Below are 26,943 nucleotides of genomic sequence, written 5' to 3' on the forward strand. Positions count from 1 at the left end.
TAAGTAATACTGTAAAGGAATACTGAATGATTGATGATTGATGGTCCTTTAATTTCCTTAGGAGCATATGCTTTGGTATGAAAAATGCTCATTGGTGATATGTTAAGAGAGAACTGATGGAATATGTTTTTTTTTTTAATCAAAGGTTCGTTGACATGATATTATATTAGTTTCAGATGTATGACATAGGGATTTGACAATTCTATACATTACTCAATGCTCACTGTAATGTGTAGTCACTATACACATTTTCACAATATTATTGAGTATATTCCTTATGCTATACTTTTATCTCTGTGACTTTTATTTTATATTTGGAAGTTTGTACCTCTTAATTCTCTTTACCTATTTCACCCATCCCCCTACCCACCTCTCCTCTGGAAATCACTAGGTTGTTCTCTATATTTGAGTCTATTTGGTTTGTTTGTTCATTTGTTTTGTCTTTCTTGTTTTTGGATTTCACATATAAGTGAAATCATATGGTATTTATTTTTCTTTGTCTAACTTCACTTATCATAATACCCTCTAGGTTTATCCATGTTATCACAAATGTCAAGATTTCATTCTTTTCTATGCCTGAATAATATTTTATTGTATTTATGTGTTTGAATATACATATATTTATACACACATCATATATATATACCATCATATATACCACATTTTCTTTATCCATTCATCTGTTGATGGGCACTTGGCTTGTTTCCATACTTGGCTATTGTAAATAATGCTACAGTGAACATAGGAGTGCATATATCTCTTTGAATTAGTGTTTTCATTTTCTTTGGGTAAATACACAGTAGTGGAATTACTGGATCATATGATAATTTTATTTTTAATTTTTAAAAAATACTGTTTTCCACAGTGGTTGCACCAATTTATATTTCTACCAACAGCAATTTACATACCACCAACAAAAGACATTCCTTTTCTCTACATCCTTGCTGACAGTTATTGCTTGTCTTTTATGATACTAGTCATCCTGACAAGGTCGTTTCTCATTGTAGCATCTCTTTTTAATATACAATTATGCTTTTATTTTTATGACTTTAAAAATTTGTCATAGAGTTCTGTTGTTTTCATCTAAGAAAGCCTAAATATGCATTTGAATCACCTGATGAGCCTTTTAATGTGGATTCTAGCAGAGTAGTTTTTTTTGTTTTTTAGATTTTATTTATTTATTCATGAGAGACACAGTGAAAGAGGCAGAGACATAGGCAGAAGAAGTAAGTTCCCTGTGGGGAGCCTGATAGGGGACTTGATTCCAGGCCCCTGGGATCACCACCTGAGCCAAAGGCAGATTCTCAACCACTGAGCCACCCAGGTGCCCTGCTAACAGAGTAGTTATAAGGTGGGGACTGAGATTTCAGTTCTAACAAACTCCCTGAACCATATTCTAAATAGCAAGGAACTAAAAGCTCTTTGGAGATTTTTTAAAAAGTAATTGTAAAGAGAAGGAGAGTTTGAGTCAACTCCTTCCAAATTTAACATAAAGAAAATCAGAGGAAAATTATACTTTAAACTTCCACAAGAAATAGTCCTACAAAACCGTGATTTCAATCTTGCAATCCCTAATTTTCTTGAAAATGATAAAATATATAAACAAAACAATCTATTGAGATATGATTGATATCTTTAAGCATTTTTCATTTGTAGAGTAGTAAACATAAAGTGAGCTACTTTCCGTTAAAAATTCATGAAATTTTAAAAGTTAGATTTATTAAAAAATAATTTTTAGCAAATGAAAGATGCAAGCTTATTTTGACCACCAACCTTGCTTCACATTTCTTAACCTATGGAAAGTTTAAGAACTAGTAGTCTCTATTTTGAATATAAGTTAGGTGTGATGATTTACTGTGTTGTCTCCCACTTCTTGGTAACCTTTCTCAAAAAAGCATTTGTCTGTAGTGCCAGGTTGGACCTTTTTGCAATAGGCCAGTTTTTTGAGAATCAAAATAGGTTTGAAAAAAGGAAGTAGAATTCTTAATTCTCAATATTGTCCTCATATTATTCCTGATTCATTTAAAGTACAGTTTTAGTTAGTTTTTTAAAAGTAATTTATTGTTATTTTAATTTTAACTGGAAAAGAAATCATGCAGGTTTGGACAATCCTAAAACGCCTAGATATGTTGAGTTCATTATAATATATCTTTGTAAGTGCATAGCATAGTTTGCAAAAAAGTAAGGGATACCCTCTTGGGTCAACCAAAGAGGGAATTAAAAATCAGATATTACAGTTTCTTGAACTTACTATTTAGCAAAGAAACACATGAAAAGAAACAATAGATTAAAGAGATGGACTTAATCTGTAAAAGGAACAGATGATTTACAAGTTTGGTCTGCAGATCACAGCATTACCTGGGTACTTGGCTGAAACTTCGGAGTCTCAGGCTCCACCAGAGACCTATTGAGTCAGCATTTGTATTTCAGCAAATGCCCAGGTGTTCCTGTGTGTAATCATGTTTGAAAAGCACTAGTCTGCCTAATGTCATAGCTGAGGGATACTAGGAAGGTTTCTCCTGACCCCCAAGTGTTTCCACTCATTCATTTTAGTATCAAAAATTTCATTTTCAGGGCACTTGGGTGGCTCAGTCGGTTAAGTGCCTGGCTTTGGCTCACGTGATGACCTGGGGTCCTGGGATGGAGCCCTGTGTTGGGCATCCTGCTCAGGCAGGAGCCGGCTTCTCCCTCTCCTTCTGCCCCTCCCCTTGTTCTTGTTCTTGCTCACATGTTCTTTCTCTGAAATGAATACATAAAAATCTTTAAAATTTAATTTTAATTTAAGGCATTGTGGTTTTGGAAGCTAACCTGCAAAATACCTATCTTTAAGAAGACTAATGCTCTCGTATTCATTTGTTTAAAAATTTTCTAAATGATAGCTGGAAACATCTTTAGAGATCTAAGACGGGTACATTTCAGGTATTGGAGAATGAAGGATAGGCTTGGATAAGGGGTGCTACTGAGGCAGGACAGCTATACAGAGATAGAACGTGATAAAACTGAGGAACAAGAGATTGCATTACTTGCCCAAGTTCACCAAGAGAGTTATTCGGGTCCAACCTGGAGCTTTCTCTCTCATGTTATGTTGGCTACCTATTGTTTATCATTTCAGTTCAGAACTCAGGCTCTGATATGGATGGACTTGCATTCACATCCCAGTTCCAGAGCCCAAGAAGTCTATTACATTTTTCACTAGCTGCATGAATTCGGATGAGCTATTTAATTTCTTTGAACCATAGTTTCCTGATCTGTAAAAATAAACACATTAGTAGGACCTAAGGTTGTCATGAAGATTAACCAAATAATGTAAAAAAACTTAGTACAGGGTTGCTACAGCTGTTATTATTAGTTAGGAGGTCAGGGTTAGGGTGGGGCATATTTTGGGAGTATTTTGAGAGCACCGATTACCTGGAGATCAAAAGCTAGATATAGGAAATAGCAATATTGAAAGGAATGATTGGAAAGGCTTGAGAATAAGGTATACCAGCTTTCCTTCGGTTGTTAATTGCTTTGTATATCTTCCCCTTCCTTTTACTATCAAACATTTGGTGTCCTTTGAGTTTTAGTTATTATTTCTTGTTAAAAAGAATGTAGCTGATAACCTTTTAACTGACACATTTATACCATGTACCTTTATTAGAAGGTGATTGATATATTTCTTGTGCCTCATGTTATATTTGCCATGTACGATACCTACACTATGCTCCTTTCCCACCTCAACTTTCCTGCCAGTCTATGGAGTAATTATGTTTGCTTTATTCCCTTTTTTGTGTCAACTGGTTTGAAAATTATATTCAATTTCTTGGCTCTCCATACGTTCTTGCATCTCCCCCTTCTTTCTGGGTTCAATTTTTGACTTCTTGAAGACATCCTTTAGCAGTTCTTTCAATAAAAATCTCTTTGCGTTCACATTTAAATGATAGGTTGGGGTGCCTGGGTAGCTCAGTCAGTTCAGTGTCTGCCTTCGGCTCAGGTCCTGATCCCAGGGTTCTGAGATGGAATCCTGCATTGGGCTCCTGGCTCAGTGAGGAGTCTGTCTCTCTGTACCTATCCCCCTGTCCCCCGTTGGTGCCCACCGCTGCTGATGGCCCCCCCTTCATTCTCCTCCACCCCATGCTCTTTCTGGTTTTTCTCTTGCACACACGTGCTCTCCCTCTCTCAAGTAAATGAAAAATAAAATCTTAAAAAAATGTATGCTAGCTTAACCCTGCATACAATTCTAGATTGACAATTCCAATGATTTTACTTCAGTATTTGAAGATATTACTTCATTGACTTCCAGTTTCTTTTTTTTGCTGAGAAAGTCAGTCGCCATTCCTTTGTATTATTTTTTAATTTCAGAACTTGCTTTTCTTCGATTTTTAAATTTCATTATAATACCTGTATTTGAATTTATTTTGTGTTTCTTTAGGGTATATTTCCTGAGCTGGAATTTGTGTCATAGAAAATGTTCTTTTTCAGCCTTTCCAGATAATGCCAAATTGTTTCCCAAAATGATGGCCTTTTTTTTTTTTTAAATTTTTTTTAATCTTTATTTATTTATGATAGTCATACAGAGAGAAGAGAGAGAGGCAGAGACACAGGCGGAGGGAGAAGCAGGCTCCATGCGCCAGGAGCCTGATGTGGGATTCGATCCCGGGTCTCCAGGATCGCGCCCTGGGCCAAAGGCAGGCGCCAAACCGCTGCGCCACCCAGGGATCCCTCAAAATGATGGCCTTAATTCACACTCCCGAGTTCTTAAATCTTTATATAGCATTATGTCATGTGAGTTTTTGCTTGCTTATAATTTTGTTAGCAAAGAGAGGAAGATTGCTTCTCAGTGTCCCAAATGAGAAAGGAAAAGTTGAAATTGTATGTTATTCATCATAAAGAAAGGGAGACAACTCACCCCAAGGGAAACAATGACCAGATCGTTTTTTAAGGCATTTAACCTGCAATAGACTTTTTAAAAAAATCTTTTTCAATTCCTCTGAAAATAAATAAGCTTTGTGGAAAAAACTTTCTGACTGATACATGTCCTTTTGTGTTCTGAACTTTTCACTTACTATCTTACGAGATGAATTTTTGTTTGGGACTTGGTAAAAAAAAAAAAATTGAGTCTTTTCTAATCCTTGGCCCTAAACTCCCTAAAATAGTTTTTAGAAGTTCTTTTCAGTACTTCAAATGTGCCTCCTCCCACATATATGAATTTCTATGGATTGTTTATGGATTCCTTTCCTTCTTTTATCACAGTAATACATTTATTCTCTGTTCAAAATGAAAATAGGTTTTTATCTGATTCTAAAATTTTTTTTCTGATTTTTAAAAAAGTTTTTATTTATGTACTTGAAAGAGTGAGCACAAGACAGAGAGAGATGGAGAGCACAAGCAGGAGAGGGACAGAGGGAGAGGGAGACTTGGGGCTCAATCCCAGGACCTGAGATCATGACTCTAGCTGAAGGCAGATGTCTAACCGACTGAGCCACCTAGGCACCCCATTTTCTTCTGATTCTAAATATAACAACATTTAGAGTCATTTTAATGTCTGTAGTTGATCTCAGCACTTAAAACACTGCCTGCATTCTTGTCACTATTTAGGGAGAATGACTTCTAAGCCATTTTAGACAGTAAGCTATTTGGGTATTCTCTTTTTAGTTGTTGCTGTCTTATAGTATTTTGGAGGTAGGAAATGCTACAATATCACATGCTGTTTATACTTTTTTTTTTTTCGTTTATACTTTTAAGAGCATGTAAAAAAGAAAAAAAAAACTTGTCAGACACAAAGTCCTAAAAGCCCATTTTCTTTCTTTTTTTTTAAGGAGACAATTAGCAACTATTAGTATCATGTGCCATATTAACCCTTCATGTTCTTGAAAACCACAACTAAGATATCCGTCAATCTCACTGTCTAATGTACTTTAAAAAAAACTGGTACATTTCCCCAATCTATTTTCTTCCAGTTTGCCTTCATTCAGCACAATGGGGAGAACAATTGCTTCTGCAGGGGGTAGCACAATTCTTCGTAAATGCAGTAAAAATAGCATGTTACCTTGTTCATAGTTGAGAGAACTACACCTATAGTGATCTGAAGAGAAGAATAAAGTCGGATTAAAATGTTCTGTACTCGGGGCACCTGGGTGGCTCGGTTCCATGAGCCTCGGACTCTTGATTTCAGCTGATGTTTGATCTCAGGGTTCTGGGAGGGAGCCGTGAGTCAGGCTCTGAGCTCAGTGGGGAAATCTGCTTGAGGTTTCTCTCTTCCTCTGTCCTTCCCCCGCTTGTATGCTCTGTCGTTGAAAAAAAATAGATAAATCTTAAAAACAAAAAAAGTCCTGTACTCAAGGTGCTTTTATTTAAGGAATAAACAAAGCTGTTTTTTTTCCCCTTTCCTTTTCAACGTGTAGGATATGGACATTATTATTATTATTTTGCTTTTCATGATGTCATTAAAAATATCGGATTTAACATAAAACCAACTTGAGATACTTTGATGAAACGCTTCTAGAGATACTGTAATTATGTTTACATTAATTACACTAGCCTTTATGTAATATTTCCAGGTCTGATTTTCCAGGTTTGCTCCTCCCTCCCTCCCCTTCCCTCCTGATTCTGATTTTTATTTATGACTCCCTTAAAGGCAGGACAATACATTATTGTCCTCACCCCTGCTGAAGATCTTAGAATATGTAGTATGTATAGTCATAAGACACATAACAGAGCGGAGTACCTTTCATGGACTTTATTGAATTTTATTTTGCTGTAATTATTTTGTGTGTGTGTGTGTGTTTAAGTTTTGAGTACATGACAATCACGAGGTTCAAAATCCAGAAGGCACAAAAGCATACACAATAGGGAGTTTTCCTCCCATTCCTGTGTCCCAGCCACTCAGGTATGCCCCCTCCCCGAGCAGTCAGGGTGACAAGTTACATCAGGGCTGTTCTACAGGTGTTTTTTACCTGATAACCCTCTCTAGCCCCCTCCTTTGTTTAAAAGAGAAGGTGTAAGAACGTGACACCTGTAAGGGACGGTTAAAGGCACCTTACTTTGAAGAAGCAGGACCAGAACCTGGGTTTGCTGGTGTTCTAATTCGGGGCTTTCGGGCATTCTCCGCACTCAGGCGCGCCGCCTCTTTAAAGGGGTTGAGGGATCCCGGGGGGGGGGGGGGGGGCAGCGGCTGAGCATCTGCCTTCAGCCCGGGGCGTGACCCCGGGGTCGCGGGATCGAGTCCCGCATCGGGCTCCCTGCACGGAGCCTGCCTCTCCCTCTCCCTCTGCCTTTCTCTCTCTCTCTCTGTGCCTCTTTTGAATAAATAAATAAAATCTTAAAAAAAAAAAAATAAAGGGGTTGAGTCCACCACTGGTTCATCAGTGCGGCTTGTCCCAATCCAGGTCATTTTTACGTTTCAGAGCAGTTTGCTTCAAGGTCGGCGTACCCGGGACGCAGAAGGTTAATCGCAGGAGGTGCCTTTCCTTTTTTCTTTTCTTTTCTTTTTTTTTTTAAGGGCTGACCTAGGGCTCGATCACACGGGTCCCGGGGATGGCGCGTGGCAGGCCGAGTGCTGACGTCAGCAGGCTCCGGGCCGGGCCTCCGGGTCCCCGCTTCAGCCTCGGGGCCGCCGGCGTCTCCCGCGACGCGTCCCCGACTGCTCCCGGGGGCGTCGGCGGGCGGTTGCGTCCTCGCCCCTTCGGCCCTAGCCCGCCCTGCCCCCCACAGCGGCTCCCTTGCAGAAGCCCGCCCTACCCTTCCCTTCCCTTCCCTTCCCTTCCCTTCCCTTCCCTTCCCTTCCCGGGAAGACGGGATCACGCGGCCGAGAACGCGACTCCACGAGCCGGGCTGCTCTCGGGGCCGGGCTGGAGCGAGCCGCCAGGCGCCGTGGGAGAGTGGGAAGGCGCCTCAGCGGACAGCGCTGCGGGCCAATGGCTTTCCTCCGTGGTCGGGTGCCGGCCAATGAGGCGCGCGGGGGCGGGACTTCCGCCTGGCCCCGGCGGTGCCTTCCCGGCTCGGATTCCGGCCGCGGGGGTCGGTGCGGAGGTTCAGTCATGAAGTCGGGGTAGGGACTTCTCCCGCAGCGGCGCGGTGGGCGAGCCTGTTTGTTCTGCGGGGTCCGGCTTGCAGGTAAGAGCCTCTGTGGCCTCTCGGCAGCCGAGCTGGGGACTGTCACCGCCTCCCCCGACCCCCCGGGGCCTGGCCTGGAGAACACACCCCCTCGCCGGCCCCCTCGGTGGCGGCCCCGCTGCTGAGTCTCTGCCGCTCCTTCCCCCGGGCTGGGTGCGGAGGAAATAAGCCTTTTTTTTTTTTTTTTTTTTTTTGCAAAAGGTCGAAAAACAAACAGCCGCTGCCGCTGTGTCCTCCTCGGAGGGCAGACTCCCGCTGTCCCCAGCCCCTGTGCGCATCCTTCGAGTGTGGCCGTGTCTGAAGTTGTTACCTGTTTGGCTTCCCGCGTTCGCACCCTGCGGTGCCGCAGCCTGGGGGGACGTTGGCGGGGCTGCCCGTGGGCAGGTGCCTGCCGCAGAGTCCCCGGGCGAGACCGCTGGACTCTAGTCGGCGGGGACCCGTGTGTAGCCTTGGAAGGGAGGAGGGGCGGTCAGTCGCCGTCTTGGACTTGCATCCGCCTCCATCCCCCGCTGGAAGCTGGGGCGGGACTCTCCTAGGGACACCTCCACGTCCCTGCCCTTTCAAAGCCAGCAGCCCTGCCAGGGCGCTCAGGGAGGGAGTCGACCCGCGCGGGTCCGGGTCCGAAGAACTCTGCCCCCGTTGGGGGGGGAGGGGAGGGCAGGCCTGGGGACCCAGCGATCCCAGGAGCACTCAGGCAACTTCAGAGGCAGCCACGGAGTGTTTTCTGCGAGTGTTTGGCGAATATCTCTATTCTGGCCACACCTGGGAGGAATACACTTCCGAAATGATTGGTTCCAGCCTCCGTTTCAGCACCGTGGGCAGCTGCTGAGGTCCGTTCCTGCGGCCCCCACGCTTGCCCGAGTGTTAAATGTTCCCCAGTGTGATGCAGCAGGAACCGTGAAGGGACGCACTCCCTTCAACAATGCGCTGTTGTTCTCCAAGAAGAACATCTGCAGTTTTTTTTTGATACAGTATAAATAAGATGGGTGTGCCTCCAGAGGGCTGTAGTAGAGGAGCACGTCAATTCAAGATTTAAGGAAGGGGCGGGATCCCTGGGTCCTGCCTGCGGCCCAGGTCGTGACCCCGGGGTCCCGGGATCCAGTCCCGCGTCGGGCTCCCTGCGTGGAGCCTGCTTCTCCCTCTGCCTGTGTCTCTGTCCCCCCCCCTCTCTGTGTCTCTCATGAATAAATAAATAAAGTCTTAAAAAAAAAGATTTAAGGAGGGGCTTTCAAGGGTTTTTATCTATTTCAGGACTGTCTTTTGTGGGTTGAAGAGAGGAGTGCCATCTAAAGTGACACAAAACTGGACTTGTAGCGGTTAAAAAGAATTTCAAACAGAAGGTAAAAAGTAGTGCAGTGCTGTAGTTTGGAGCCCATGACGATTTATTAATGGGTTTTGGGATCAGTTTAGTTCATTGGTATTAACGTTGGAAAGGAAAAAAAAAGCATATCAGGACATCCTGTGGAGTAAGATTAAATATTATTTTATGAAGCTTTATTTTTTTTAATATGTGTATATGAAGAGGAAGATGTCAATGCATATCATATTATTGTGGATTATGGCAAAACAGTGGATCCCAGATTTCTTTGGGTCCAGGCTTCAGCTCTGCCACTTACTAATTCTATGACATTATCTGTGAGTAAGGGAAGAATTGTCGGAATTAGTTGAAATAAAATGTCTGCTACATAGTTAAGCCTCAAAGTGTTTTTTGTCTTTTTTTGTTGTTGTTGCTCTGCCACTTACTTACTAATTCTATGACATTATCTGTGAGTAAGGGAAGAATTGTGGGAATTAGTTGAAATAAAATGCTACATAGTTAAACCTCAGAGTGTTTTTTTTTTTTTTTTTTTTTTGGTTGGTGTTTGTTTACTTGTTTTTGAAACAATTGGGTAAAAGCCTGGTTATTTCTGTGTCAGGAATGGTAACTGTTTTATTAATATATATACATTTTTTACCTTGTGTTTATTTGAGCCCGCCAGTGTGATGTCTCCAGACGTAATAGTAAATCATAGGGACATAATCTTGGTTTGTGAGGTTTAATACTGAAGGGTTTGGATCTATCCTTGTTTACAGCTTATTTCTCTCAAGCATTTTGGGAGGGGCCTAAATTGTTACTAGCATCCAACGCCCTTCTTTTGATATATTTATCAGAAATTTTTCAGGCACTCATTTTAACAAAGTTAAGGCAGGACTAAGGGTATGATAAGTTTATGTCTTTGAGTTAAAGCATTTTACATTTTATAGTTCTTCCCATAGGGTGTAATAAAATGAAGTGGCTTGGTCAGATATCATGGTATATTTATTTCATGTTGCTATGACCTAAAAATGGTTGATATTTAAAAGTGTCGTTTTGGACATTTTAAAACCTGAGAGTTAATAATGTTTAACAGAAAACAAATGAGTTTGAGTCAAAAGAGTGTTTTGTACCATTTGACATATTACTATCATATGGCATTGCATATGGTAGTTTCATATGACCCAAAAAAGGGAAGAAAGTTTAGTAAGCATTGTTACTTTTCTCAAAAGAGGAAACAGAACTAATAGACAAGTGCATTTCTTTTAATAAAGCATGGTTTAATAATTGTTTAAAAATTCGTGTATTCTGCAAATATTTATGAGCATATATCAAAAGTATATTGTTAAGCTTTACAAAGCTTTTACCCAAAAGTTGATTTGGAAACAAATGAGAACATATAATTGATATTGTCAGTTTACATATTATAACATATAAATAACAACAGTACTAATAGATAACGCTGATTTTTTCTTTTTTTTACTATGGGCCAAATATAATTTTAAGCACTTTATATTATGTCATGTAATTCTGTTATTCATGTGGTAAGTAGTACAATTATCCCCCTCTTATAGATGGAGAAATAAAGATTACAAATCTTACAAATACATAACTTGCTGAGTTTACACGGATTGTTAGTGGAGTAACTGGAATTTGAACCTAGGCATCCTGACTATAAAGCTGGTCCATCTTGTGCCATGTTTTACTAAAAAAAAAAAAACAAAACAAAAAAACTATATCTGTATATCTATATCTATACAGAATGCTGAGGTACCTGGGTGGCTCAGTCAGTTAAGCATCTGACTCTTGATTTCAGTTCAGGTCATGACCTCAGGGCTGTGAGATGGAGCCCTGTGTTGGGCTCCATGCTGGGTGTGGAGCCTGCTTAAGATTCTGTCTTTTCCCTCTGCCTCTCCCTCCCCCTTTCCCTTTCTAAATAAAAAATAAAATTAAAAAAATATAGAATGCAATGGGGTTATTTTGGATTCCTCCTTGTTTAGATGATCTTGGCTAAGCTCTGTTGGCCCTGTTTCCTCAATTCCTTTCTCAGAAATACAATATTAAGCCATTATGTTTTTGTGGGGATTAAGACAATTGGTAAAGCACTAGAGAGAATGTGTTCAATAAATGATATATGCCTTAGCCTTTTTCCTTTTATGTTGAGGATGTGATCATTTGAAAGGTTATTAGCAGTTGGAAGAGAATAGGAGAAGAAAGATAGTTCCTCATAAGGATGCTACCCAAGCAGAGAGATAAGAGGTAGGAAAGCTGAGAACATTTGCCAAGGTTTAATGTTTAAGGAACAGACTGGTAAAGGTAGATCAATACAGATTATGGAGATCTTAAATGCCATGATAAGGATTTTGTATGTGATTCTAAATTGAGAAGAAGCCCTCTTTATGGATATGAATCTGGAACAGAAGTGCAGCAAAGGAGTTTAAGCCTGGAGGTAGGAATACCAGGGGGTCTAATTACAGTAGTTGAGGCAAGAAGCGATGATGGTGGCTTTATAAGGAAGGGTATAGATCTAGAACACCCTTCCAGATCAACAATGTTGATACCATTGTATCAGCATTGTGAACTGACCTGAGTTTGGGCCTAAGACAAATTTTGGGGAGGTTAGTGATGTTATTAACAAAAATAAGGAGATTGAGATGGACAGGTTCTAGTGGAAGGGAATTTAGGAGGAGGACTTATGGTAGGGATTTTTATTTTTTATTTTTTAAATACAATTTTACTTATTTATTTGACAGAGCAGAAGCAGGGAGAGCAGCAAGCAGAGAGAGGGAGAAACAGACTCCTTGCTGAGCAGTGAGCCCGGTTTGGGGCTTGATCCCAGGAGGGATCATGGCCTGCGCTGAAGGCAGATCCATAACCAACTGAGCCACCCAGGCACCCCTATAGTAGGATTTTAGTTTGGATGCTGAGGAGTTGTTCAGGTGTTTGGAAATGTATAGTAGGAGCTGGAGATCTGTGTATTCCATAAAAAGGGAAAAGCCCATTGTGGGGAGGTGATCTAAGGCAGTTGCCCTCTGGGTCAAAGTTTCATAGGAGTGATGTAATGCCTGAAGGTCCTCAGAAATGCAGATTTCTCACTTGTAGAGATGTACCCAGTATTTCTCCCTGTAACATATTTTGTGTCCTGGGAGGATGGAAGGGATGGTAGTACAGAGGGAAAACTTTGGAAACCTAGCAACACTCAAATTTATTTTTCAAAAGAGAAGCAGTAAATTGAAGGCTCAGGATTCTCACAGTAAGGACTTGAAAAGATGCTGTGATTTTTATCGAGTGCCAGGCATAGACATTTTTACACACATGTTGAACACTGAATTGTTGTAACAGCTCCAGATTTGTTATTTTTGTACTCTTCTCTTTGTTACCCTGAATTAATTAATAGCAAAACCTTAAAAATCGGAGAGCCTGTGTGCTTGTAATGGGGGCAACAAAGAAGAGGGGACTTAGAGTGATTATATTTATAGCCAGGATTGTGGGAGAAGAATCTCCAAGGATCAGAGAAGGCTGCGTGATGTGGGAGGAAGAATAGAAATTCTGTGAATAAATCCCTCTACCAACTGTTCACCAGCTTCGATTCTTCATTCTGTAAAATGATGATGATAATAGCAATTCTGACCTGTTACAAGAAAGAAGGACAACATCTGGAGACCCTCTATACTTGAAAAAAGGGCTCTAAGTAGAAGCCCTTGTCGATTTCTTTTCTTGGCAGATTTACTAGGGTTTGGTGTGGTTGGGTAGGGCATGATGTTAAATAGTACATCCATCTGTGAACTAATTTTAGTTTTCTTCAATGCAAGGTCTCAGTAAATGGCCAGTGAAATAAAAGATTGGATGTTAGGCACACACATTAGGGTAAGGAAAATTTTACATATTTTGTCACACCATTGTTGGAAACATTACTTGCATCCTACTACTTGGATCCTAATAGTTGTATCATTCATGCACTCAACAAATATTTAAGTACCTCTTATTAGAGGCCCTGTTCTACGCACTTAGAGTACATCAATGAACCAAAGAGACTAATCTTTGCCCTCATAGACCTTGTCTTCTAGTGGGACAAATAAGGTATCTTTTAATAATGGAAAGTAATTAGATATTTCTAATACTATGTATTTATAAAATCATAATTTTTAAAAAGGATTTTATTATTTATTTTAAAGAGAGAGAATGAGTATGCATGAAGCAAGTTGAGAAGCAGAGGGAGAGCAAAAAGCAGATTCCATGCTAAGTGCAGGACCGGATGCAGGACTCAATCTCATGACCCCGAGATCATGACCTGAATCGAAATCAAGACTGGGATACTTAACCAACATAGCCTCTCAGGCACCCCCAAAAAATTATAATTTAAAAAAGATAAGAGTACTTTACCAGATTGTAAATAATATTGTAGAGCACTCTGAAAGAAGGGACTGTGTTAGTCTTACTCATGTGTGTCTCCCAATTTCCCCTTCTTCCCAGTGGAACGACTTAGAGGTATTTAATATGCAGCAAATGTAGATATTCATTAAATGTTTATGATAGGGAGAAGGAATTGTGTTAAGTCACAGGCCAGATCTTAACGGAACCAGTTAAATATAGCAAACATTAAGGACCGAAGTACTCACTAGATTGATAACTGGGAGAAAGAGAAAAGTGCTATGAATTGCATTGCTTGGTTTGCCTATGAGGTTGAAATGGAAATAAAATTATATTGAAGCTGTAAGCATCAACATTAAGGGAATGTGGGTGTACCAAACTTGCCCACTAATTAGCTGGGTGATTTGACATAACTTTACCTCTCAGTTCATTTCCTCATTTACAAAATGATGTTAGATTTTTCTAGTTAAAGCAAAATCTGCTTTTAGGACTTAAAAATATTTATTGCAGGGATCCCTGGGTGGCGCAGCGGTTTGGCGCCCGCCTTTGGCCCAGGGCGCGATCCGGGAGACCCTGGATCGAATCCCACATCAGGCTCCCGGTGCATGGAGCCTGCTTCTCCCTCTGCCTGTGTCTCTGCCTCTCTCTCTCTCTCTCTGTAACTATCATAAAATAAATAAAAAAAAAATATATATATTTATTGCAATAATGCTCCATTTTAGTAGGGCAGATAGGACAGAGCTGATCCTGAGCTTCCATGGTAATCAGACTAAATTTACACTTAAAGAACTAGATTTAAAAAAAAATCTACAAAATTATTATCTATTTATGTTACTAATATGACTGCATTGTAATTTTAAAGAGTAAAGAAAAAATATTGCCCAATATAAATTTCCCTTTTTGCCATTATGTAGGAAAAACAAGCCATAGTATTTTAGACCCTAATAATGGATATTCATACTTTCATTTTATAACAGCCTTTGATTCTTGTGCCAGGTACTAAGTATAGAAATCAGAAAAGGCATAATCCCTAACTTCAAGGAGTTTTAAAGGTAATGGGAGTGATGAACAGTTAGTTTTGTATTGTGGTGGCGTAGAGAAGGCACTTATATAATGAGGGGCTGTGAGAAGAGAAAGCTCATATGGTTAGAGAAGAAAGACTGAGGAGCAATGAATGGCAAGGGACGAAGCTAGAGTTGTAGAGCCAGTTTATGAAAAACTTTCTCTGCTAAGCTACAATTTAATTTTATTCTGAAAGTTGCTTAATCTGTTGATGAATTTTATGCAGGAAATAACGTGATCAGGTATTTGCGTAGGTACCTTTGCATTCCTCTTAAGACAATGATATACAAAGGAAATATATTAATTCAATGATACAGTCCTACTTGAGGAAATCAGACTTTTAACTATTTTAGTCTTCAATAAAGTCTGAGGAGGACTAGTGTTAATTTTGTGGTTTTAGAGTATCAGTAACTATAAAATGTTTGGATATTAGAACATTTAAATATTCATAACCACATTAATATAAATTGAGAAGACAGCTGAAATTTTGGGATATTCTGCTTATTGAAGTAAGAGAGCTTCTGGTCAGCTATAAGAATTTGATTTAGAATGCTTTCTCAAACTAATTTGTTGAATTTTGATTGAATGTGATTCTAGTTCAGGTTCTAATGACCGATATACTCTGTTAAACTTTATTTATTTATTTATTTATTTATTTATTTATTTATTTACTCTGCTAAACTTTAAAGAGGGAATGAATTTCCAAGGAGAAGTACCACCTTGTGATCGATGAATACTTTTAAATCCAGTCATGAGAGAGACAAATAAGAATTGAGTTTTTACTTTGCTTAGATATAAAACACCTGATAAAATGTTAAAAGAATAATTTATTGGCCTAGTTACTGTGCTTGTAATTTACATGTTTGTCCAACATTTATTGTAAGCATTAAAGGCTTAAACTTTTTTTTTTTTAAGATTTTTTAAAAATTTATTCTTGAGAGAGACAGAGAGAAAGACAGAGACAGAGGCAGAGACACAGGCAGAGGGAGAAGCAGGCTCCATGCAGGGAGTCCGACGCGGGACTTGGTCCCGGGACTCCTGGATCATGCCCTGGGCCAAAGGCAAAGGCAGCGCTAAACCGCTGAACCACCCAGGGATCCCCAAAGGCTTAAACTTTTTTGAGGTGAAATTCAGCTAACCTGAAATTAACCATTTTAAAGTGAACAAGGGAGCAGCGTTTTGTATATTCACAGTGTTCTACAACTACTACTTCTGTCTAGTTCCAAAACGTTTTTGTCATTTTTATTTTTATGATGTCAGATTATCCTAAATATGAATAGTTTGTAATGTCCTTCCAGTATACTGTTAAATGATTTTCTAATTATACTAGTGAATTCCTGGTATCATGTTATATATATACTGGGCTATTATAATAGAAAATAGAACATTATATTTATTTATTTGTTTATTTTTATTTATTTTAAATATTTTATTTATTCATGAGAGGCACACAGAGAGAGGCAGAGACCTAGACAGAGGAGAAGTAGGCTCCTCACGGGGAGCAGATGTGGGACTCAATCCTGGGACTTCAGGATCATGCCCTGAGCCAAAGGCAGACAGACGCTCAACTGCTGAGCCACCCAGGCATCCCGAATATTTTATTTTAAGCTTTTGGAGAGGACTTAATTCTGATGTTACAGAGAAAGCCTTAGGGATAAACCATACTTAGCACTGATTATGGTTTAGGGATCCATGAGTAATAAAATAAGATTGGAATGGAAACTGATGTGAGTATATAAATTATCACTAATAAACATATTAATGATAAACATAATAATAAAAAAGTTTACCTTTCTCAGTTTTTCTTGAAAGTTTTCAAATATTTAGCCTTATGATTTTGTCACGAATAGACATATGAACAGTTTCGACCTTACCAGTAATTCAAAGCAATGCAAATTTATACAATTATCAGATCTTCTGGAAAGGCTGGAAATTTGATGATGCAGACCTGTATTTGAATATTAGCTCTACTTTATAAGAGGTGTCATTGGGCAAGTTACTTGAAAATAAGAGCAAATACTTACAAAGTTCTTGGTATATGGTAGGCACTGTTATAAACACTTTGTTACTGATTAAATCTGTTTCTTTATGGAAAGATTGTATAATCAATCTCTATCTGTTGATAGTATTTTGAGGATTAAAAAAATAATGCGTATTAAGTACTTAACCAAAAATGTAGTAAGCATTCAATATACATCAGCTATATTTATCATATAACTTTACCTAATATCAACTAAGATGGGGAAAGGATAATCAGTGCAATGAAATGCACACTTATTTGGAAGTGTAAATAGAAATAACGTTCTAGAAATAACGTTTCTATTTACAAATGTTATTTCTAGAAGGCAGTTAGGCAATATGTATAAACTCTTAAAATGTTTCTTTGGTGTGGTGATTCCACATCTAGGAATTTATCCTAATAAAATAATCAGAAATGTGTAAAGATATTTATATTTATCTTAGAATTATTTGTAATTGCCATAGTTGGATTCATCTTAATATTGACAGTTGTGGAATTAGAAAAAGCCACAATTGAGCTATATAATGGAATAATAAATGGCAATTAACATTTTATTCCAAAGGGTAAATGTTGTGAGGAGTTTTATTCCAAAGGGTAAATGTTTGATATAACTTTCAGCAAAAAAAGCATACAAATCATAATACAATATAATACAAATGATGTAAAATATGGTAGAAGAAACAGTCACTCATGGTCGGATCAGAGAAGCAGAACCATTGTGAATAAAGTGAATGGTGTAGAGTAAAGGATTAGATTTTAAGAAATTCTAGCAACGGGTTATGAAATATATCATAAGGTTGTTGCCTTTGTGCCTTGTATGTTGGGTGAGCTAGGTTCCGTATGGGTTAACTGGGTGGCAGTGAAGAAGAAGAACTTAAAGTGAGGTTTGGAGATCAAGGATATACTAAAATGAACTGTGAGAACTAACTAACACATGAGGACAAACACTAATGTTATCTGTGAATGTTAACGTTATGGGTAATCAATATTTTCTTTTTTGGGGCTTGAACTCAAAACCCAAGATCAAGACTTGAGCTGAGATCAGGAGTATGATGCTTAATTGACTGAGCCACCCAGGCGCCACTCAATATTTTCTTTATACTTTCCAGTGAGCATTTTTAACATTAGAAAAAAACCCTATTTTATTAGATAGTAATGTAATGAATAATGTATAAAGAATAGAAGCTAATTACAAGGGTATTAAGTCAGTAAACGGTGGAACCAGGATTAGAACTTTGATCCCTATATTACAACTTTCCTTAAAAGTCTTTGCAATTACACTTTAAAAGCTAAATCAATTTGTCAGGGTTTCTGAGAGAAACCACAATGATTTTTTTTTTTTTTAAGAGATTTGTTTATTTTTAGAAAGAGAGAATGAGCGGAGCATGAGCAGGAGAGGCAGAGGAAGAGGGAGAGAGAATCCCAAACAGATTGAACATGCAGAAAAGTTGTAAGAATAGTATAGAGATCTTTTTATTTTCTTAATCATTTGAGAGTAAGTTGTTCATGTGATGCCCTATACCCACCAGATACTTTAGTGTAAGATTCTTACAAAGATATTCTCCTTGAAGAAATTGCTGGTTTTAGGGTATAGGTGGGAAAACTGTAAGATGAGACTGGAAAATCTTGTCAGGAAGCAAAGAAGGGCTCAAGAATGATGGAGAGCTATCAAAAAGACATAAGCCATTTTGAGCCAAGTTGGGGATAATTAGGCATCAAAATCATTACTATAATGGTTTATAGCCCATTGAATAAAATAGTCCATGATTCCATACTAATATAAATGAATAGGTTGAAAATTTGATGAGAAACAATAACTACTATTTATTTTTTAAAAGATTTTATTTATTTATTCATGAGAGAGCCACAGAGAGAGGGGCAGAGATCTAGGCAGAGGGAGAAGCAGGCTCCATGCAGGGAGCCTGATGTGGGACTTGATCTGGGGACTGTGGGATCCTGAGCCAAAGGCAGACACTCAACCGCTAAGCCACCCAGACATCCCAGTAATTACTATTTTAGACAGAACAGTGACCCCAAAGATGTCTACAACCTAATACCTGGCACCTGTGAGTATATTATGTGATAAAAGGAACTTTGCAGAGGACTAAGGACTTTGGGGGAGAAAGATTATCCTGGATTATCCACGTAGCGTATTTAGAAGAAGGAAGCAGAAGAGTTCAGAATAATGTGATGTGAAAGATATCATCTGACTTTGGAGGTGGAGAGAGGGGCCCACATCAGAGAATGGGGCAGCCTCTAGAAGTTGATAAAAATAACAATCAATTGTTGTGTAATTGAAAACATTTTTATTTTAAAACATACATGGATAATAGCCTAGAATAGAATATGAACTTTGTGTGGCTTTAAGAAATAAATGATACTTCAAAGAGGCTGTGAGTGCTCTTTTAGATTCTGTGCCTTAATAACATACTAATGGCCATATATTATTTTATTTTTTCCCCTGTTAAATGAGAGAAACACTGCTTTATTTAAATACTGTCATGAACAGAAAGCTAACCATGTCAATTTATTTTCTTTCTGCTTCATACTCACCCATCAATACCTGATACACAATAAAGGACAGGACTCTAGCAGTTCTCATTTACAAAGAGCATGATGTTAGGCTTTGTCAGGCCCTGAAGGGGACAGGCTGCTAGACGGGACAGAGTGCTAGAGGGAACTTAATTAGAGAAAGGGTTTTTTTCTTCCTGGTTCCTGTGACCTGTGTTTTCCTTTTCTTGTTGTTGCGTGATCCGTCAGCAGCCCATGTGGTTGAGGACATCTGGTGATTGCCTCAGCCATGTGTCCAAAATACAGAGGCCCTCAGTGATATTGCAGCCCCAGTTCAGAACTGGTGACTACTTTGCCTCTGCCCTTCTGAAGTTGATATCTTGCACTTAGGTCTCAATGCCTTCAGTGCCTTGACTACCTGTGCATATGGGCCCACCAGTTTTGGCTTGTCTACCTCAGGGAATTGTATTGCAGTTCTCTTGATATGGATACTGTGTATTCCAGGCCTCATGCCCACAGCAGTGTCTGGAGTACCTGTCCACCGGCCTCAGCTTGCCTGCACTCCAGACCATTGCTTCCTGCTTGCCTGGCCACATTGGATCAACTTTGGTTTAGATAGCCTGGTGAAATTCTTTCTAGTGTGCTGCAGCCATACCTTCTCCAGTGAGAAACCCCAGCCTTGGGGAGGGGACCAAGGGGAAAAAAGGAGAAGGGAAAAAAAGAGGAGAGGGGGAAAAGGGGAAAAAATATTTCCCATCATGGTTTAATAATTACTTTAAAAAATTTAAAACTTCTTTATTATAATTGACATGCTATAAACGGTACCTATATAAAATGTGGAATCCTTCTCTTCTGCTCCTTGCCACCCCTTGTTCCATCTTAATAGTTATTCCATCGTAGTTTACTAGTTATTTCTGTCAAACATTTTCTTCTGTTTAATTTACTTAATAGTTTCTGTCCTGTAATTGAACACTGTTAATACAGAGTTGATCCCTGGAGTGGTTCTAGGAGCTAGATCTCAAAATGTGAAGTTTTGGTATTGGTTTGGTCATGTTTTTCATCATGAACACAGTTCTGAGCTCCTTGCCAGTGGAAGTGGGGTGCTAGCAATCCATGGCATCACAGTTCATCAGGCTATTGCTTGTAGGTTCATAGTGAGTTATTGTCAACTGATGTACATTCCTCGGACCCCAAATGATTGCTCCTTTTGACCTTTATAGCAATAATATCTAAATGGACTCTGGTGTGGGATGCAAACTTTTGAATGCTTTATGGAGAAAAAAACGACAGCTTGGATTTCTTAATTCTCAGCTCAAGATATGCCCCTTTTTCACACTTTTTTGATTATACATTTTACTTCAGAAGAAAACATTTCATTTTTAAATTGTGAATAGACTTGTGAATTCTAAGACCTTATTTCTTGCTCATTAACTTTTTTTTTTTTTTGGTACTAAAGTATTGTGCACTTAGAAAACTTGAACAAGGGATCCCTGGGTGGCGCAGCGGTTTGGCGCCTGCCTTTGGCCCAGGGCGCGATCCTGGAGACCCGGGATCGAATCCCACATCGGGCTCCCGGTGCATGGAGCCTGCTTCTCCCTCTGCCTGTGCCTCTGCCTCTCTCTCTCTCTCTGTATGACTATCATAGATAAATAAAAAAAAAAAAAAAAAGAAAACTTGAACAAGTGGAATGGATTTTGGTTAAGATTTCTGTGTATTTTCTCTAGGCTTTTGTTTGGTATACATTATATAAATGAAATAGACTTTTTTTTTTTTAAAGATTTTGTTTATTTATTCATGAGAATACACAGAGAGGAGAGAGAGAGAGGCAGAGGGAGAAGCAGGCTCCATACAGAGAGCCTGACGCGGGACTTGATCCAGGGTCTCCAGGATCATGCCCTGGGCTGAAGGCGGTGCTAAACCGCTGAGCCACCCGGACTGCCCTGAAATCGACTTTTTAAGAGAAGTTTTAATTTTTTTATTTTAAAACCTACCGATAAATATAAAGAAAATAAAAACCATATAGAGTCCTACCACTCAGAGTTTATATATATTAACAAATTGTTTTCTTTTATAATATTTAATCATTTTTTTAATGTACACATAAAATACTTATAGTGTAAGGTCTTAACTTTTTTTTGATCATAATTAAGGGGTGGCCACATTCAGAGGCTCTGTAGAAGATTATACCAAGAGAGGTCATGTGTACATTCCTTTTACAAATATTAAGCACATAATACATGCCATGCACTGTTTAGAATTTTGTGATACATTGGTAATTAAAGATTCCTGTTTTGGAGGAGTTTATAGTCTTGCAGCAAAGATGGACACTAAACCATAAACATAACATTTAAGGAAATTATAATACATTGAAAGTACTGAGTATTAGGAGAAATTAAAAAAAACATGGATGAGACCAAGAAGTGAAGCATGGTGGGTAACCAAAGGCAGGCATTTGCCAAAGGAGAGAATGTGGTGTATAGAAAAGAAAGCCAGGAATAGAGCTTGGGCGATATTTTATTTATTCTTATTTTTTTTTAAGTTGGTTCCACACCTAGCATGGAGCCCAAAGTGGGGCTTAAACTCACAGCCCTAAGATCAAGACATGAGCTGAGATCAAGATCTGAGCAGAGATCAAGAGTCCGGTGCTCAACTGACTGAGCCACGCAGGCACCCCTGGAGTGATATTTTAAAGAAGCAGTTATGGGACGCCTGGGTGGCTCAGCGGTTGAGCACCTGCCTTGGGCCCAGGGTGTGATCCTGGAATTGTGGATTGAGTCCCACATCCAGCTCCCTGCAGGGAGCCTGCTTCTTCCTCTGCCTGTGTCTCTGCTTCTCTCTCTGTGTCTGTCATGAATAAATAAATAAAATCTTAAAAACAAACAAACAAACAAAAAACAGTTACCAGGGGCAATGGTATAACTTGATCTGGTGTCCCATGCTCCTCCACAATTAGCATAGTTGGCCAGATTTTATGCTTACCATTCAAATTGTATGGGTCGTTGAGCATGCTCAGCTTTTTGTTCAGAAATTCTGCATAAATTAGGGGGAGGACTAGAGGCTGAGATAATGGGTACGGAAACTGGTTCATTTATTCAGGCAGTTACTATACGTATAGAAAGTAAGTCCCCTGAAATAGAGAAACTGGAATGATAGCACAAATTAATATTTTTCCATACATTGTTTTTGTTTTTTTTTTCTTTTTCATTTTACTTGAGAAAGTTGTTCTGAGGATTGGTTGGGAAAAAAGTCCTGTCAGATACTCAACAGAGTACCTGGCTTAAAATGAAGTTCTCTACTGATGTATCTGTAGTGATGGTGGGGACTTTTGTATGAAGCATCCTAAAAAAAATATTCTGGTTCAGGAGATTGATACTTTGAAGTATACTTAGCATGCTATTTTTGATAACCTAGAAAACCATTTTCTACCATTTTAACTTAAATGATGCTTAGGATTTTGATATCCATGAAAGCAATTTAATTGTCAGTTGTCTTTTTCTTGTTTCCTGGGTGGCTTATGGCTGGTTGGCAACCGATGGCACTGGTGACAACTGTGGTATTTGAGAGAATTATGAAGTATATTTTTGTTAGCATTCCTGTTTGTTTATTTTTTTCTTCCTCTAATTTGCACCCTCTACTCCACACCTCCCTGACTTGAAGTTTATGAATAATGACTTGATATGCGATTTGTCAGTGTATGGTTGAGAACAGTGTTTTCCAAATTTGGCTTGGTCTAAGGATTCACTGGGAAACATTGTTTAAAAATTTTATCACAGGCTCCCAGTGATAAGTGTTGTACTGGACTAAAGTGTATTTTCCAAACTTTTATTGGTGATAAGCAGCTGGAGTACATGTTAATAATAGGAGTAATACACAATACCAGATACCATCTCATGTCCACTGAAGAAGCTGTTAACTCAGGTTGACTATGAGTCTAGATTTTAACAGTTGCTTATTTGTTGACTTGCTTAGTGTGAGTGGTATCTTGGTAAGCAACTACTTGCCAGCTTTTATAACATTTCCATGTAGCCAGAAAAACAAACAAAACTTGTTTTATTTTTAAGATTATTTGAGGGAGAGAGAATGAGCAAGGAGAGTGGCAGAGGGAGAGGGAGAGGGAGAAGCAGACTCCCTGCTGAGCAAGAAGCCTAATGAGGGGCTGGATCCCAGGATGCTGGGATCATGACCTGATCTGAAGGCAGATACTTAACTGCCTGAGCCATTTGGGTGCCCCCCAAAAGTCTTGTTTTAAATGGCAGGCTGCTTTATTCTCATTTTTTTTTCCTTTTAAAAATGGTTAGATATTATAGACACAGTTGAATGCATTAAATATTTCTGTATGGTTTTAAGAAATAATGATAATGCAAACTCCCATCTCACCACAGGTTGAAATATGGGAATACTGGTGGGATCCTAGAAGCACCTTTTCCCTGATCACACTCCCCTTTTTTACCCTGGAGGGAGGTACCCATTGTCTAATTTTTATGATAACATCCTCATTTTTCTTTGTTTTTACTTCTTTTTTTTTTTTTTTTTAAGATTTTATTTATTAGAGTGAGAGAGAGAGAAAGAGCAAGAGAGCATGGAGAACACGAGAGCACAAGCGAGGTGAGGGGCAATGCGAGAAGCAGACTTCCCCCTGAGCAGAGAGCCCCATGCAGGGCTTGATCTCAGGACTCGATCCCAGGACTTGGATCATGACCTGAGCTGAAGGCAGATGCTTAACCAGCTGAGCCACCCAGGCGTCCGTTTTTACTTCTTAAATGTGAATCTCTGCATAATGTCATCTGTCATCTGTTTTGTCTTTTAAAGAGCTTCATATGAATGGACTTAAAATGTTTGCATTCTTTGTGGCTTCTTTTGCTTAGAGTTATTGTTGTGAAATTCATCTATGTTCTATAGCTGTTCATTTTCTTTGGTGTAGAGAATTGCATTCTGTGTACATACCACAATCGATTATTTCTATTTTTAATGCCTAATGGTCAATAACGTTTAGTATCAAAAAGGAGAATTCATTGTTTATTTCTGCATACACAAGAGAAGGGTATATGTTGTGGAAGAACAGGACATGAATTCTTTCACTTAACAGTAATACAACCTTGATGCTCATACAGTTGATATTTGAAGGAAATAGTAAAATATTGTTTCAATGGGGGAAAAAAGTCAATGTGACTACATACTAAGTATTGGAAATAGTTTGTATAAGACCCTGAGGTAGGAAAGGATGGATGTTTTGCTATTTGCTAACCTTTTGAAATGAAAAATTTGTAGATTTTGTTTCATTTGTGGGAAAATCAAATTATAAACCATTGTCATGGAATCTGAAAAAATTTTGCTTTGGTTGATGGTAATAGTTAAAAATTTTAGATGAAGCTCACTTTTTATTTTGAATGGCTTCACATTAGAGAAGTTAGCTGGCAACCTTCAGTTTCCTCACAAAGAACTATTAGGCACCATATTTTTTGCTTAAAAAGTTAAGCTTTGTTTTTTTCTTTGGTAACACTTTGCTTATGTCAGCCTCTCAACCATTTCTTTAAAAAACCATGCTTTATGGGAATTTAGTATCTTACTAGTTCCCAGTTGTAAAACTCTTAGAAGTCATGACGCTTTTTAAGGAACACTATGAAATTATTGATGTTCTCAATCCATACAACAAGTAATTATACAATTTTGGAGGAAACATTACAGTACCATGTAAATACGATATACATATATGATCATTAGCACATTTGTTGTTCTATTTTATGAAATGTGATTTGGCTATTATAAATTTTACAATAAAGGAGTTACCTAACAGTTCACTTATATTTTTCTGTCAGCACTTGCTATAACATATATTCTTTTGATGCATACATTTATGGAGAAAAGCAAATTGAAATTACTATCAAGTTTTTTTGCAAATTAGGAAAATATTACCATTATTTTAGCAGTAGAGTTTTTGGCCCATTTTTGGAATGCTGATGATCACGAATGTAACTTGAGAACCAATAGAATGTAAGCTTTTCAGAGGTTTTCCAATGAAGATGATTAGCTGTTTCAGGAGTGTCATTTGGCACTGAACTAGTTGATCTTAGGATGTGAGGAATCCTCAGAATTCAAGGTTGTTTGGAAAGTTGGTCTTTAACACTTATTAAATGCATCCTCATTTGTAAAATGAAGGTTTAGAATATAATTTTGTGTAGATGAATTGTATGGTATTGTCATAGATGTAAATGTGAGGGTAGGATTTACTGTGATGCTTGGGGAGGTTTTTAAATTTTGCAAATCCCAGACCAGCATTAGATGAGTAACTGGCATCTGTGCTCTTCAGCCATAATTAGCATATGCTAGCTAGGGTGCTCAATTTCTGAAAAACAAGGCTAAGAGAATAGTAACAAAATCAAGGATTGGTTCTTTGAAAAGATCAACAAAATTAATAATAGCCTTTAGCTAGATTTATTTATTTATTTATTTTTAAATTTATTTTTTAAAGATTTTATTTGACAGAGAAAGAGCAGGAGCAAGGGGGAGGAGCAGAGGAGAGGGAGGAGCAGGCTACCCATTGAGCAGGGAGCCCCATGTGGGCTTGATTCCAGAACTCTGGGATCATGACCTGAGCCAAAGGCAGAGGCTTAACTGACTGAGCCACCCAGATACCCCCTTTAGCTAGATTTCAGGGGAAAAAAGGCTTAACTAAAATCAAACATGAGAGAGGAAACCGTACTACCAATTTTATAGAAATAGAAAGGATTATAAAAGAATACTGTGAACAATTATAGAACAAAAAATTGGATAATGTAGTTGAATATACCACCTTCCAAGACTGAGTCATGAAGAAATAGAAAATCTGAATAGATTTTATGACTAGATTGAATCAGTGTCCAAACAAGAAAAGCTCAGGACCAGATGGCTTCACTGGTGAAGTCTACCAGATATTTTTATTTTTTATTTTTTAAAAGATTTTATTTATTCATGAGAGACACAGAAAGAGAAGCAGAGACACAGGCAGAGGAAGAAGCAGGCTTCCCCTGGAGAGCCTGATGTAGGATTTGATCCCAGGATGCTAGGATCATGACCTGAGCCAAAGGCAGATGTTCAGCCATTGAGCCACCCAGGGCCTCTACCAGATATTTTTAAAAAGAATTATACCAGTCCTTCTTAAACTCTTCCAAAAAGTTGAAGAGGAGGGAATACTTTGTAGCTCATTATGTAAGACCAGCATTATTCTGAAACCAAAGCCAGACAAAGATACTACAAGAAAACTACAGACCAATGTTTCTTATGAGTATTGATGCAGAAATCCTTAATCCTAGCAGACCAAATTCAACAGCACCATGACAAAGTGGGACTTACTCCTAGAATGCAAAGATGATTTGGCATATGGAAATAATCAGAGTAATATACCATATTAACAGCATAAAGAAAAAAAAATGCATGCTTATCTTAATGAAAAAAGCAATTGAGGGCAGCCTCTGCCTATGTCTCTGCCCCCCCGCCCCGTGTTTCTCATGAATAAATAAAATCTTAAAAAAAAAAGAAAAAAGCAATTGATAAAATTCATGATAATTAAGAATAGAAGGCAATTATTTTAACATAGTAAAGGCTGTATATGAAA

At 38.6% G+C, this 26,943-nt stretch overlaps 1 protein-coding gene across 2 annotated transcripts in view; it reads left to right on the plus strand.

Moving 5' to 3' along the window:
* The first annotated feature begins 7,846 nt into the window (after positions 1 to 7,846).
* RNF13 (ring finger protein 13) overlaps positions 7,847 to 26,943 on the plus strand; it is a 150,411-nt gene continuing 131,314 nt past the window's right edge. Inside the window, exons 1-2 of one of the 2 annotated variants that reach the window (XM_041734007.1) lie at positions 7,847 to 8,094; positions 9,346 to 9,434. The gene's annotated coding sequence lies outside the window, so the exon portion shown is untranslated. The remainder of the gene's footprint in view (positions 8,095 to 9,345; positions 9,435 to 26,943) is intronic. The other variant, XM_041734006.1, reaches the window with a different exon arrangement.

The sequence above is a fragment of the Vulpes lagopus genome, chromosome 19 (genome assembly GCF_018345385.1).
Source record: "Vulpes lagopus strain Blue_001 chromosome 19, ASM1834538v1, whole genome shotgun sequence".
Taxonomy (NCBI): Eukaryota; Metazoa; Chordata; class Mammalia; order Carnivora; family Canidae; genus Vulpes; species Vulpes lagopus.